Here is a 14,741-nt window from a genome sequence, read left to right as displayed (position 1 = left end):
AGGCAGACTGAGAGACGGGAAAGGAGGACAAAGATGTCAGGAAGAACGTTATGAGCCTGAGATGTATGTGTGAACAGCCTTGGAGCGTGAAGTTCATGATATGGAGGAATGAGGGTAGGGACAATGTAGGGTGAAGCACGACCATTAAGGGCCCCATGCACCCACTGTATACCACTTCCTGGGTGTGGGGATTAAGAGGGCTTGTGGGGCGTGGCACAGACTCTGCTTCAGTAAGGGTAAGCCTGGCTCTCTCTCCTCTACCCTTCTTCCTCCTAGCAGCTTTTGCCCATTAACAATCACCAGCCCAACTCACCCCATCTGAGCAGGGCTGCTGGACCTCACTGTGGAGTTAATACACAACCCCTGTCTTGGTGCAGCGACTGCCCAGGAGGGAGACAGCGCAACAAGAGAGGAAATTACAGATAAGAGCGGAGAAATGGCCACAGCAAGATGAAGGGAAGGCAGGAGCTGGCGGAAAACAAACCAAGGTGTCAAGACAGAATCAATAACCATCTCGGCAGAGAGAAGAAGATGGGATTCATTACAGAGAGTAAAACAGACATTACCCACCTGCCCACGCGGCTCGCTGCACAAGTGGAAGAACTTCCAGTTCCACTCGGCAAGTGCTGACGGTGGAAATACTTGACAACCGCAACTTGGGGCGACAGAGGGTGCGGAGGGCGGCGGGAGACAGAGATGGGGACCCGTGAAGTCCAGGAAGAAGGGTGAAGCTCTGAGAAGCACCAAGGTCAGAAGGACAGACAGACCAACAGACACGAGCTAAGGTCTTATTTATTTCACTCTGGGATTCTCATGCTTGCCCGTGTGGAGGAACACTGACTTCTTATTCCCGGAGAGCTGGGGCACATAAGGCTGTTGGGAATGAGAGCAAAGGAAGAATGATGCTGGCTTAATGTCCAACAGAGGACTTGGGTCTTCATAGATGGGGCTGAGAGCTGAGCAGTCTCCAACCAGCCACCACTATCTGAACACGGAGAAAGAAGAATCAGAAACCATCAGCCAAGGGGTAGATGTAGCCCAGGCTGGCACCCAATGGCCTCCCTCCATAGCCATCCCCAGGCATGGCAGAACCTTCCTCTCTTACTCGGGTGGGGAAACAGACTCAGTCCTCTGAACAGTGGAGGTGGAGGCTCTGCCAAGTCCAAGGAGGGGTTGAACCATGATGGCATCCTCTATAACTGCAGTGGCAGTTATCCTGTGTGATGGAGGGGCACAGGCAGCTTAGAACCAGAGGGTTTTGGCCTCAGGAACAGGGTTCTATCTGTTGGCAGGGGCTCAAGACCAGCATGTTTGCAGGGAAGCTGCTCTTGGTCCAATATAGAGAGTATGAGAGAGCCGAGAGAGGGGGGCTTCCAGACTTCCCTGGTGCACTCATGTTTGGGAAATGATGAGACTCCACAGTAGGGGAGAGCCATGTGTCTCCCATCATGCACCTAGTGTCTTGGTCCTGCTTAGAGAGAAGGTGGCAGGCTCAGAGAGCTGATGAAACTGGGCTCAGTTCACACAGCCTAGAAGGATATGAGCCAGGGCATGAACCCAGGCAGCCTGGCCTGGCACAATAGTCTCCTCATCATGTTGTCTTTAACTAAGGAAGACCCCTGGGCTCCTCAGATATCCCATTCTCAGATGGCTACAGACAGCTCTACGGTGCTACTGAACCCTTCTGCAGAGTCTGCAGATCTGTGCTCCCTGCACACTAGCTCTCCTACTCCCACCTCAGGCTCCAGGTCTCCCCTCTCCTGAGCATCTCCCCATCCTCAGGAAGGAGGTTGCTGGGGGCTGGGGTGGTAGAAGAAGGACCAGAGGAAGCGACTCCATGGTTGCTGAAGTCACAACTCTTTCAGGCTCTCTGTCACCTGCATTTGTCTCAGTCCCTCCTCCTGGACCACATGGACCCAGCATCCAGCCTCAGCCTCATGTGTCTCCCCTCATCCTGGTTCCTCTTGCTTCCTGGCCAGTCTGTGTTTTTTCTTGGCACCCTCACTTCAGTTTTGCAGTGTCTGTGCTGTTTCTTCTGGGAACCAAGGGCTCTCGATATGATCCACCAGCATGGAGCCAATGTCCACAGAGCCACTTAGTGCCCTTGGAGTGACATCCTCACAAATCAGCATCTTCGACCTTTGGAAGGAAGAGAGGAATGATGGGCTGGGGAAGGAACTTAGTCAAAGCGAGATAACAGGGGGAAAATGTGGTTGAAACAACGATCCGTCAAATATCACTGTTTTTGCCCCATTATCAAGATGGGGTGCCACAGCTTTATTTCTTTATGCCCACTGCGCCCCAACCCCAGTAGGTGCTCAGACTCAGCCTCACCCTAAGCTGTCCTCCCAGACAGCATCAGATCCAAACAAGCTCCTCTCCATCCTCCTTCTAGGAAGCCTAGATCTTAGGAGTGTTTGGGGATGGCACGAGCCTGGCTGGCCTGCATGCTCTTACCTGGATCACTCCCTCCAGGACACTGGGGCACGCCCCTCTTCTTCCCCAAATGCTGTGAGAAGCCCTTCGCCAACTTGTCTCACCAGCCAGTCCCTCTCCCTCAGTACTCCTCCCCCACCCCTACCCCCACTGAATCATTTTACCACAGCTTCCTCCCTTCCTGTAAAGGGAGAGGCCTTTCTCTTCCATACTTAGTGTGCCCTGGAACGTACTGTAGGGCCAAGTGTATTGTCAGCACTCGGTATATATTTGTTAAACTAAACGGGTCCTCTTTTTGTCTTGGATCATAAATTTTTATGAACTGCAGGGTGGTTTTGCAAGCTTTATATGGTTTTAAACACTTATTTTTTTAGACATTTTTATGCCCTTTCCCCTCCTTCCTAATTCCCTTTTTCCTTTCCTCCCTCTCTCCCTTCCTCCTTCCCTTCCTTTCTTATTCCCTTTTTTTTTCTTTTTTGAAGATCTCATAATTCAGCCCAGACTAGCCTCAGACTTTCAATCCTCCTGCCTCAGCCTCCCGAGTGCTGGGATCATAGACACGTGCCACTACCACACGGTTTTTATGTCTTTAAATTTCTAGTTCACCTTCAACCTCACTTTCCTAACCTTTGTTAGTTACGGTAATCTAAATGGTAACAAAGATTGGGACACTTTCAAATATCTAGTACTCGGGATTAGAGGACACCCAGAGTCACAAAGCAGTTGAGATGATTTCTTTTCTGTAACTAAATCTGGAGGTACAGGCAGAGATATTTATCTCTTACTATTTGGCAAATTGTTTTTTTTTTCTGGAAACATGAATGTGAACATTAACGGCTGACAGGTGAGCACATAGCTTCGGAATCAATGGTTTGAAGGAACAGCGAAGTTATCAGGTTTCTTAACTGATGATCTCTCCAAGGCTGCAAATTCATTTATAATGAAGATTTCAATAAATATTCATTACCATGGATATCTGAAGCCCCAGGAAGTTGGAGACTATATAATAATTTGAAAAATGTGACCAGGTTTCTGTTTCTGTTAGCATTCTTGATTTACAGCTCGAGGGACTGAAGTTCCGAAACTTCGTCTGGGAAGGCATACAATGCACACACGTACTCAGAGAGGAATCCAGAAGGGTGGATGTCAGGGCGCTCTCAGTGGCTGGGAGCTGGGAGGTTTCTCGTCTTTTGCTTGTCTACTCTCTGTAATGTTTATTTAAACAGTAAAATTACAAGTTAAAAAAAATAAAACGAACCTTTGGAAAGACTATAAAGGTATGAAAAACATTCAAAATGGCGTCCTTCTCCCTCCTTTAAAGACATTCATAATTTATTTTAACATGTTTTTACTTGGCTTTTCCGGCAATATTTTCTATAATTCTTTTGCTTTGAAAATTAGCTTAAAGCTAATCAGATGAAAGATTTTGATCACCAGCTATGGTCGTGCTTCTTTGAAAAAAACAAAAACAAAAACAAAAAGCTGTTCATTGTTCTAACTAACTGGTCATCTCTGAACAAAACCAGTGGGGAGTTGGGGTAGGGGATGGAGGACACACACACACACACACACACACACACACACACACACACACGGTCAGAGAGGATGTGGGGGTAGAGAAAAAGCAGACAGGGAGCTGAGGGGATGATGGATTCAGAGGGAAGAGGGACAAGGTATGAGAGGGCAGGGTCAATGGCGGCTGAAACACTTCCAATCAAAGAGTGAATGCCTGAGGGTCCTGAATGGCTCTTCACCAGCAGGAGACACAGTGGTAGAGGAGCCCCCAGCAGCTTCCCTCTGGTTAGGCAGAGATGTGCAGGGAGGGCTGGGATGGACTGTGGGGGCATTGGTGTAGAGTTTGGATGTGTAGACAGGGCTAGGGATGGGGATGGGGGCCTGGACTCTGTCTTGTCCCAAAACTACATCAGCATCCCAGGTAACACAGCTGCTGTAAAAGTAGATTATCATAAATAGACAAACTAGACCTAAGGAAAAAACATAAAAATGCTCTCACTGACCCAAGGGTCCACCTAAGATTGAGGGCTGTCAGTTGCCAGCATCAAGGAACACATGTTAGCACATTGATGTGGCAACTGTGGAGCTTATGCAGGACTTAAAGCTGCACAGCCTGAGTCAGAAATCCTGGCAATGGCCTCAGAAGCCAGTTGACTTGTGCAAACTGTCAGTGACTAGTGGCAAGCCTGGCCTTTGTTCCCTGTGGGCCCCCGACTTCCACTCCCCTTTCCTTGTCACAGGGCTCATAGGGCACAGCCTGCTGCTCTAATCCCCCACTTCTGGTGTGTGTGTGTGTGTGTGTGTGTGTGTGTGTGTGTGTGTGTGCGCGCGCATGTGTGTGTTTTTGTCTGTGTGTGTTTGTCTGTGTGTATGTGTGTTTGTGTGCGTGTGTGTCTGTGTGTTTGTCTTCTGTGTTTGTGTGTCTGTGTCTGTGTATGTTTGTCTATGTGGGTTTGTCTGTGTGTGTATTTGTGTGTTTGTGTGTCTGTGTGTCTGTGTGTGTATGCCTGTGTGTGTGTTTTTGTCTGTGTGTGTTTGTCTGTGTGTGTATGTGTGTTTGTCTGTGTGTGTGTCTGTGTGTTTGTCTTCTGTGTCTGTGTGTTTATTTTCTGTGTTTGTGTGTCTGTGTCTGTGTGTGTTTGTCTGTGTGTGTGTTTGTGTGTGTGTGCTTGTCTGAGTGTGTTTGTCTGTGTGTGTGTTTGTCTGTGGGTGTGTGTTTGTGTGTGTCTGTGTGTGTTTGTGTGTTCGTCTGTCTGTGTGTGTTTGTGTGTGTTTGTGTGTGTTTGTCTGTGTGTGTTTGTCTGTCTGTGTGTGTTTGTGTGTGTTTGTCTGTGTGTGTGTGTGTGTATGTGTTTGTCTGTGTGTGTCACAGAGGCCTGCACTTGCTTGGCTCTGTCCCCTGCAGCCTGGAGAAGTCAGAAGGCAGACTGTTGTTAGTAATGCTGAGCTACAGAGTAGCCCATGGATCACTCAGTTCCTATTGCCCACCTGCTGCTCCTGACTCAGTACCCTATGTTGGGCACAAGGGAGTAGGATCTGGCAATGGGGCCTCTGTTCAGCTGGGCCCCAAAGGCTGCCTAGCTTCAGTGATGTGAGCCCCCATGTGTGGGCTGCTGCTGACCTTTTAAAGTCCAGTCCAATAGGAAAAGCAGAAATTTGACAGACACATAGACAACTCAAGCTGTGGCCGGGAATGAAGTGTGATAGGGTAGAGAAAGAAGGAGAGGGGGAGGGGAGGGGCAGAGGCTGTGTGTGAGCTTCAGAACTGGGTATGGGAGGTGGTAGACTTCTGGAGCATTGAGAGAAAGGACCAGAGAGAGGGCTCCTCCCCTCCCTTTCCCTCCCTTTCTTCCTTTCCCCTTTCCTCCCCTCCTCTCTTTTCCCCTTCCTTCCCCTCCTCTCCCTTTCTCTCTCTTCCCCTTCCCTCCTTTCCCCTTCCCTCCTCTCCTTTCTTCTCTCCTTTCTTCTGTCTTGGGTGTGTGTGCGCATGTGTACGTGCATGAGAGGTGCACATGCACTTGCTAGTCCATGTGCATGCATATGTGTGCACTTGTGTGCCTATAAACTCCAGGTCCCAACTTATGCCAGTCATCAGTGTGGGTAAGAACTAGATCCTCTTCTTCAAACCCTGGCTGTCTTCCTGCAGTGTGGCCTACATGTACCCTTTGACCTCCCAGCTCCTCACCTCGGGTTCCTTCTTCATAAGATAGCTACAGTGCTCACACGACAGGGTTACCGGGATTCAGGGAAAGCAATATATATATATATATATATATATATATATATATATATATATATATATATATATGTAAAGAGCAGGTTCAGTAAATGTCAGTCAGGACTGCCTCATGTGTCCCACGTGGTCTGTCAGAATGCACCTCAGTCATGCTCAGACAAGACTACACTTTACAGAAAACCGGCTTGAGGTACCCAGTCCTGCACCTTGCCAGGCTCTACGTCCATCTTTGCCAGGAGTGAACCAACCATTTACAAACCCTCAGGAGCAGAGAGGACAACAGAAATTCTCAATGTCCCAATACGTGACATGGGAGTAAGGCTCACTCCCTACCTTCCCACCCTGCCCCGAGTTGGCATAGGTGGCAGCCTGTGACAGATGGCAGTGGTTTGAGTGACGACTTCAATTTTAACTCTTTTCGATAATGCCGGTCTGGAAAGCCACATACTTTAAAACTCGCCCTGGATCATAGATCAGCCGGAAGAGGGCCAGTCCCGCTCAGTTAATAAGCTCTGGAAACATCATCCATCACAGGGGACCCCTCCTTAGGGCTCCCAGTGTCGACTCCTGGCAGAGATGAATGGACGGGCCACTACTCTGAGCAGAGCCTTTCAGGCTGTTTGCACCACACCTCCTTGAGCCTGAACTTGGACCTTGCCAAGCTGAACACTCCTAGGGTGGAGGAAAAGGCAGGTGGGTGGGCCAGAACCATGAAGTAAGTGTCACTTGGAGGAAGGAGGCTGGCTTCTCTCTTGGACATGCCTAAAAGGCTACTCCTTTCTGTCTTCTTGGGGCATTGAGGTGGAGGAAGCCTAGGCAAGCTGGCACTCTGCTTCAGGAGACTTGGAGGCATATGCTTGACAAATCAGGCACAGCGATGCCGAATGCCTGGTAGGAGGGAGCTACCAACTGCTGAGAGCCAGCTTTGGAGTAGTCTGTCCCATAGAACCCTCCCCTGGAGGCTGTCTGGTCAGCAACGATATCCCCTTGGATGGAAAGAACTATCCAGAGGTCCATGGGTTTATTCTTCCTGCCGTCTCCCATACCCAATCCTGCTGCCAGCCACTCCAGAACCCCACCCACACATCCAGCCTCCCAGACTGTCACTCACTGTCCTTCCTCAGCCCTGCCTACGCATCCTGCCAGAGGCCTGTTTGAAGCACAGACACCACCCTGATTATATTCTTTGGGGGCACAAATCCATTTCCAGTGGCTCCCTATGACACAGGAAATGAAGCCCAAGGTTCCTGGCCTGGTGTTCAAACCCAAATGACCTGGCAGGTTGTTGACTCTCTAGACTAATTCAGGTCGTCTGTTTTTTTTGCCCTGCTCTGTGCCATCTGTGTGCTTCTTTGGTTTTTGCTCACAATCCTACAAACCTCTCCTCTCTTCTCTATCTATTCAAAACCCTCTTCGCTCTGTGGGTCCCAGTTGAACCATTCTTTCTTCCATGAAGCCCTCTTTGACCACTCCAATACAGTCCCTATTTCTAGGGCTCTGGTCACAGGTACTGTAGCTGAATCATCCCCAGACACTTGCAACCCATCTTGCACGTTGCTAGTATTGTGTTGCCAGGTTCGTGCAGGACTCAGGAGCTTTCTTCTTCCCTCCTTCCCTTTGGATGCATGGTTTGCATCACATTTCCTACTCTGGACCTATTTCCAAATGTCCAGGTGTATCTCAGGCACTGAAGCTACTCCCCTGGGACCTGTTGACTCTTGGGAAGGTAACAGAATTAAATAAGATCCAGAGGCAAGGACCATACTGCCCTTGTGTTCTCAGATACTTACATCAAGTCCAGCCCAAACTGGACAAGAGATGCTGGCTGAGCTGGTTTGCTTTTAACTTCATCCTTTTCTCTTCAATGTCCTATGCTGCTTTCTATCATGTGTTACGAATGATACTCTCACACGCTCACCCTGCAGCCTGCTCACAATGCTGTCTCCCAGCAACATCTCACAGGGTACCTGCTGTAAATGCCAAACACTCGGGTGATCACGGATGAAGTCTTCAGTGATCTTAGAGGCCTGTCAACCAAGGGAAATCCACAGGAGGACTACAGGGTGGGACACATCTCCTGGGCAGGGTTCAACAGCCCCTCAAGACACAGGTATACCACAAGCTTTCTGCGCATTCTTACACTGATGGGTGTGTGGGTAGCATGTACATCCTGGGTCTTGGGAATGATGCTGAAATGGACTTAATGAGAGAAGGAAGTCCTGTCCGATGTGACGATGTGGATGAACTTTGAGAACACTACGTTGATTGAAATAAAGCAGTCACTGAAGGATAAACATGGTATGGTCTCACTTGGTGAGCCATCTATAGTAGTCAAACTCACAGGAGCCAGAAATGGACAGAATGGTAGGTTCCCAGGGCTCAGAGAGGAGGGAATGAGAAGTTGCTGTTCAGTGGATTTAAAAAGATTTTTTCAGATAAGGTTCAAGTTCTCGAGACCCACTTATACAGCATTGTGCTTCATTACACATTGGCAGTGCACTGGGTACCAAAATAATGTTAGGTAAGGTTTTCTGTTACAATAAAAACATCGTAGCATGTATAACGGAATTAAAACACACCTGTCTGTTTTTAAAAACCTGGACCCTCAGCCCCACCCTACCTTGTACCTTCCTTGCCCCTGGACCATCTGCAGGCTGGCGGCCCTGTGTTCTGCTAAGAGCTCTGAGCTTCAGCTCTCTTGTCTTTGCACCTGTGCAATGTTTGCAAAATGACTATACCCCTTCCCCTGAGTTTCCTTATCTTTGAAGTGGAGTACATGGAGCTAGCAGCCCTGGCTGCATCACAGAGCTTCTATGAGATTCTGATGAGCTCACTCTTGAAGAAAGTGCTTCATAAACACAGGTTGTCATTATGATTCTGGTGGAGTTTCTGGCCAGATGGAGACTGGGGTCAGAAGCAGTAGAACCTCGCTCATTCACTTGCCTTAAATTAGTAGCAATTGAGATAGTTCTACAAAGTAACTGGGAACGTGGGCTGCCTGGGGGGCTGTATTTAGGAACAGATTCAGCTGAAGTACTCAAAATAGCAGTGGCTTCTATAGATGGGAGTTTACATTGCTCTCATACGAACATCTGGAAGCAGCAGGGAATGTTGAGGAGAGAAGTGATGGCCCACACACTCCTTAGGGATTCATAGTTCTGCCAATCGACTCCTCTGGACTCTCCATGCTACCCTTCTGTCCTCAGTGTTCAAGATGTGTGCCGTCATCAGGAAACATCATTTGGCTACTTTTGCTTCTAAGACAGGAAACAGTAATATTACTGATCCATTTCTGAAATCTCTGACCTAAAATTTGGGGCGTTCTTGTTCCACATGGCTTCCAGAAGAAAGGGGCAAATGAGAAAGGGCCAAGCTTATACCAGCCAGGAAGCCTGCTACACATATCTGTTTGCATGCCATTGGTCAGAACTTGGTTCCATGGGCACACCTAGCTGCAAGGGATGCGGGTAAATTAGGTGCTCATACATGCTTATGACTGTTCTATTGCTTTGGAAAGAGAGGAGAATAAGTACTAAGGGAAAAAACCAGCATCTGCCATGGAAGTGGGGAGCTGGGGAAGGAGGAGAAGTTGGCCAAGATCCCCATGTCTCTTTGTTAGATCTCCAAGCCTTTTATTCCTGTATTTCTTTGAGCCAAAGACTTGCAGAGAAGGTGACAGTTGAGATACATAGCACTTGGAACTTCTCCTCAGCTCCTCCATTCCCACAGGCTAATCAGCCACCTGGATGCTCCACATTTGAGAATGGAGACTTCAGAAATGAGCAACTGCACTCGTTTCTTACTTCAGGGGCAAAAGTAGCCATGTTGTGTTTCCTACTAAAGTGGAAAACAGTTACAGGTGATAAATATTTCTTGCACACCTAACTCTAGCTGTCTGTCTGTCGTCTGTCTGGACACAGACTGTCTCATGAGGCCACCTTCACTGACTTCGGAGTCATGTGGCAAGTGCCTGGAATTAACGGTGCCAGCCACTTGCCCTGTACCATCATCTGTGTTTTATAAAAGAGGAAACAGAGGCACAGAGACACTAAAACTCCCTTGCCTGATTCACACATCTGGTTGGTAACTCTGCCAGCTGCAAACTTGGCATTGTTCCTTCATAACTCCTATTCTTTTTTTTTAATCTTTTTTTTCCTTCTATTGGATAATTTTTTTATTTTTTTCTTTATTAACTTGAGTATTTCTTATTTACATTTCGATTGTTATTCCCTTTCCCTGTTTCCGGGCCAACATGCCCCTAACCCCTCGCACTCCCCTTCTATATGGGTGTTCCCCTCCCCATCCTCCCTCCATTACCGCCCTACCCCCAACAGTCACGTTCACTGGGGGTTCAGTTTTAGCAGGACCAAGGGCTTCCCCTTCCACTGGCATAGCTCGTATTCTTATATCTGTACTAGATGCTCCTTTTGTGTCTGAATGTCTCTCCTTAAGCACGGCTCCTTTACACACATCCCACATCACCCCCCCTCCCGCCCCTGTCGTGACTCTCTAAGGCTCCAGATACCAGTTTTCTGGACTAGAAGGTCTTTCTAGAGCTCTGCATTCGTCAACATTCTCTTTAAACTTCCTCCAGAAGGGCTCCCTTCACTGATCCACTTGGACTGGCCAGTGTCAAACTCTCCTCTGTGTCCTTCAACACTGTCCCTTTGTCTAGCTGCTGCGGGTTGGATCCAGGTGTCTTCCTAGACAATTGAGCATGCACCAGTCATATGAGAGCATGAAGTGCCAACATCGTGCTGATTACTCAGAATCCTACTTCCAGCTTGGGGCTGAGACCCAGGCCCATTTATCCAGTTGCCTTTATGCTGCCTCTTCCTGGATATTCACTGCCGTTACATTCTTGGCCTTTCCCCTTCTCCTTTGAAACAGGATCTCACTTAGCCCAAGCTGACCTTGACATGTTACTTTGCCTTCATTTCTCAAGCACAGGAACTTGGCATTCCTGAACTGTCTCACTCTAAACCTACTTGGCCATACCTTCTGTTTCTAGGTCAGAGGTTTTCTCAGCTCCTTGGGTTTTGAGCCAGACCCTCAACTCACCAGCCCCAAGTGCATCCACCTCTGGACAGTGGTTCTCAAGCAATCCTTTCACAGGGGTCCCCCAAGACCGTTCTGCAGATCAGATGTTTACAGCACAATTTCTAACAGTAGCAAAATTACAGTTATACAATGATACCAAGATAAATTTATGGTTGGGGGTCATTACAACATGAGGAACTGTATTAAAGGGTCACACACAGCTCTAGGAAGGTTGAGAACCACTGGCTGAGCTAGAGTTTGGGTGGCATTGATAAAGGGCCAGCCAGGGAACAGGCCTGGACCACAAAGTTTGGTTATGGCCCATTAGAAGTGAGAACGAACCCCACCAAAGGGTACCTGGAAATTTTAGGAAGGAGTGTAGGAAGCCGTGTAGGGAAGACAGGTCTGGACACTGTAGCTAAAAGCCTTCCAGTACCCTTTTACCCAGGCTCAGTATACTCTGGAGGAGGAGAAGGTGGGATGGTGGCTTAGGAGAAAGGACTATTTGAGTCCATGCTAGGGAAATTGGAAAAGTCTGGCTTGAATAAAACCTGGAACATAGTGGGAAGCAAAGGCTAAAACCAGAGGATGAGGTCCAAAGTGCCCAAAGCAAGTGTGATGGCTGTATCTGGAACACGCCTGTGGGCTCGTGTTTTCAGCTCTTTTCCAGATGTTCTTTCTGGGAGGAGGGCCTAGCTGGTGAGTTAGTCAGGAGTAGTGGGCCTTGACAGAGTCAAGCCCAGCTCCTGGCTCTGCGCATCACTCTCTGTTGCTTCTCTGTGATGTAAAGAGTCTCTACCACAGGCTCTGCCCGCTACGAACTCCGCCATGCCTCTCCTGCTGTGCCGGACTGAGAGCCTCTGAAATTGTGGGTCAAAGTGAATCTTTGCCTCCATGTGGGGAGCTAAGGAAGCCATGAATGAATGGGGTAAGGAACCAGTGAGGTCCAGAGTGAATGTGTGTTATTGACAAGGACCAACACCTCAGACCCGTGAGAACTGGCAAAGCAGTCTTCTGCCAGGTGAGCAGACGTTGGCAGTGCACATGAAAACTAGCAACTGTAGTTTCCCCCTGGATTACTGCTTCCCTCAGAGATCCCCCTGCCAAGACCTAGCAAACTACTCCTTCCTGTGCCTTACCTAACCAGCTGGCTAGTGTGAACACAGGCCACTCAGTATCACCTTCTCTGTACCTGGATCTGTGTGTCTGTCCTTTGTTTCCTGGTCACCGCTGTCAGGTTTCCAGAAGTTGCTTCTGTCTGACTCTTTATCACAACAATGGAGGAGTAACCAACGCTACCACCTGTCGCTTCTGTTTGTGCAACAGTTCCCAGCTTTCCTTTCTTTCCTTCCAGAAGCCTTGCCTGCTTCTCTGAGGAGGTTAAGTCTCTCTGTCACAGCCACCAGGTGCACAGCTCACCTTTCTAGTACTTATAATTTACATTTCACGTTTGGAAGCTGTTATTTGCACAATTGACTCCTAGATGAATGCTTACCTTCTTGTTTAGGCTAAAAAAGCCACACAAGGGCAGGGGCCACTCCTGCCCTTTCTTAGCTGTGGGGAAGGAATGAACAAGTGTCAGGAATCCCAGGAGTAAAGGGAGAATAGCACAGAGTGGTTGAGGGAAGGAACGAGTGCCCAGGACTTTTGTTTAACAGTGGGTTCTTGTAACATACACGTATGTGCACATGCATCTGCATACATCTGGACACACACGGTGGGAGGAGCCTGGGGAGATGGTCCAATCAGTAAACAGCTTCCCTTGCAAGTACCAGGACCTTATTTTGATCCCCAGAACCCACTTAAACAATCCGGTTCCGGTGGCACATGCTTGTGGTCCCAGACTGGGGAGACAGAGATGGGTAGATTCTAGGGATTTACCGCAGGTCAGCCAGCCTGGTCTAACCCACAAGCTCCGGGCCAATGAGAGACCTTCTGTCAATAAAGGAGGCGGCCAGATCCTGGGAAACGGCACCTTAAGTTGTCCTCTGGTCTCCATACACGTGCAGACACAGGCGCCCTACACACACCCGGACATACATCCAGGACTGGGTTCTGTGTGTCTGTCGAGGTGCTGTGTTTGTGTGAAGACCGGGGAGGTTTCACAGGGACTCTTGGCACTTGTGACTATTCGCACCTGATTCCTAGCCCTCAGTCCCCTCCACAGCGCCCTTCATCCCTGTCTCTGTCCTATACTGTCTGCTTATGCCTCTTCGGCGTGTTTGTGATTCCACGTCCTGAGACTTCATTAATGTTCTTCCCCCTTTCCCTTATGTCCTTACCTGTGGGAAAATGTTTGCTTATCTCCTTAAACTAAATTCAGATGTTAGTTTCTCTGGTGGATTTTCATGATGCCCCCCACACTTTCCCTCCTCCTCTTGTTCTATACAATGTAGGAAGGTAGTCCTTACGCTAGCTGGTCTGTGAGGGATCCAGGCTCCAGTCCTCACTGGTCCACTAGGGACTGCCATGGTACACAGCAAGTACCTATTAAATGGGTGAGTTCTTTAGTGACTGTTGTTTTTACTGTTGGTCACTGCAGGAAGAGGAAGTGTCTATTTGGTTCACCGTTTCAGAGTCTCACATCACAGCCTATTACTGTGGAACGTCTATCTTAAGAGTCTGATCTGTGTGGGGTGTAGGGCACGGCATAGTACTGGCCTAGAGAAGTGGAGACTATTTCATCTTATAACTGGGAATCTGAAAGAGAGAGAGAGAGAGAGAGAGAGAGAGAGAGAGAGAGAGAGAGAGAGAGAGAGAGCAGAGACCCGTATCCCATAATCCCTCTAAAGAGCACATCCTCACCACCTCAAGTCTCCCATTAGGCCCCACCCCTAAAAATCTCCAGCAATGCTAAGGAGTACCATGCTGGGACCCTGGAGGGAAACTTTTCAGATCAGACCACAGCATCGGGAGCCCCAGGTTTGTGAAGAAGCTTGAATCCTGTCCAGCCTGTCCCCTCCCCCACGCGTACTCAGAGCTGTCACACCATGGGTCCTGGTTTTCTCCTGGAAATTGTGGTCACTGCCGAAAGAGTACAGTAGCTAACGGTGTCAGGTGTTTGGACCCCTAGGGAAAGCAGTAATAAGGCTCTGAGGGCTTCTGACAATGTCTGAAATAGCCCTGAGGAAATTGTACTGTCATCTGCGCCCAGGCTACACAGCTGAACTAAAGCACCGTCTTTCTCTGCTTTTAAGCTAGGATCGTGTCAACTCAGCAGCGTGCCGGCAGTGGTTAGCTCATGCTTAGTTGGGAGCTAAGATTGGCTGTGGATGAAATCATAGGAGTCCCCAGGGGTTGCAGAAGGAAAAACAATAAAAGGGGTCCTGGGAAGTTAAGAGATTGCAACTCCATCCCCCAGTGGGAAAGAGCTCTGGGTTTGAATTTAGAGGATGAGAGAGGCAGCATGGTTGTAGTGCAGCAAGCCACCAGAGGCCCCTCCTGGAAGGGGACAACTACTGTATCTTCCCCAAGGATCGCACGTAGCAAAGGTCTCTTGGAGCTGGGGAGGTGG

The 14,741-nt window shown here is 48.8% G+C and overlaps 1 long non-coding RNA gene across 3 annotated transcripts; it reads right to left on the bottom strand.

The window, feature by feature from the left end:
* Window positions 1-236: 236 nt before the first annotated feature.
* LOC120094131 (uncharacterized) lies at window positions 237-2,787 on the bottom strand. Of its 3 annotated transcripts, XR_005488128.2 has the most exons (4): window positions 2,458-2,787; window positions 1,878-2,139; window positions 1,106-1,216; window positions 237-985 (listed from the first exon to the last, which is right to left on the bottom strand). It is a non-coding gene; the product is annotated as an uncharacterized LOC120094131 (long non-coding RNA). The 3 variants fall into 3 exon arrangements; XR_005488129.2 differs by lacking the exon at window positions 1,106-1,216 and having other exon boundaries at window positions 237-873; window positions 2,458-2,779; XR_010054047.1 differs by having other exon boundaries at window positions 237-1,216; window positions 2,458-2,775.
* Between the last annotated feature and the right edge of the window lie 11,954 nt (window positions 2,788-14,741).

This window comes from Rattus norvegicus, chromosome 8 (genome assembly GCF_036323735.1).
Source record: "Rattus norvegicus strain BN/NHsdMcwi chromosome 8, GRCr8, whole genome shotgun sequence".
Taxonomy (NCBI): Eukaryota; Metazoa; Chordata; class Mammalia; order Rodentia; family Muridae; genus Rattus; species Rattus norvegicus.
This window is presented reverse-complemented; position numbering and strand designations above follow the sequence as displayed.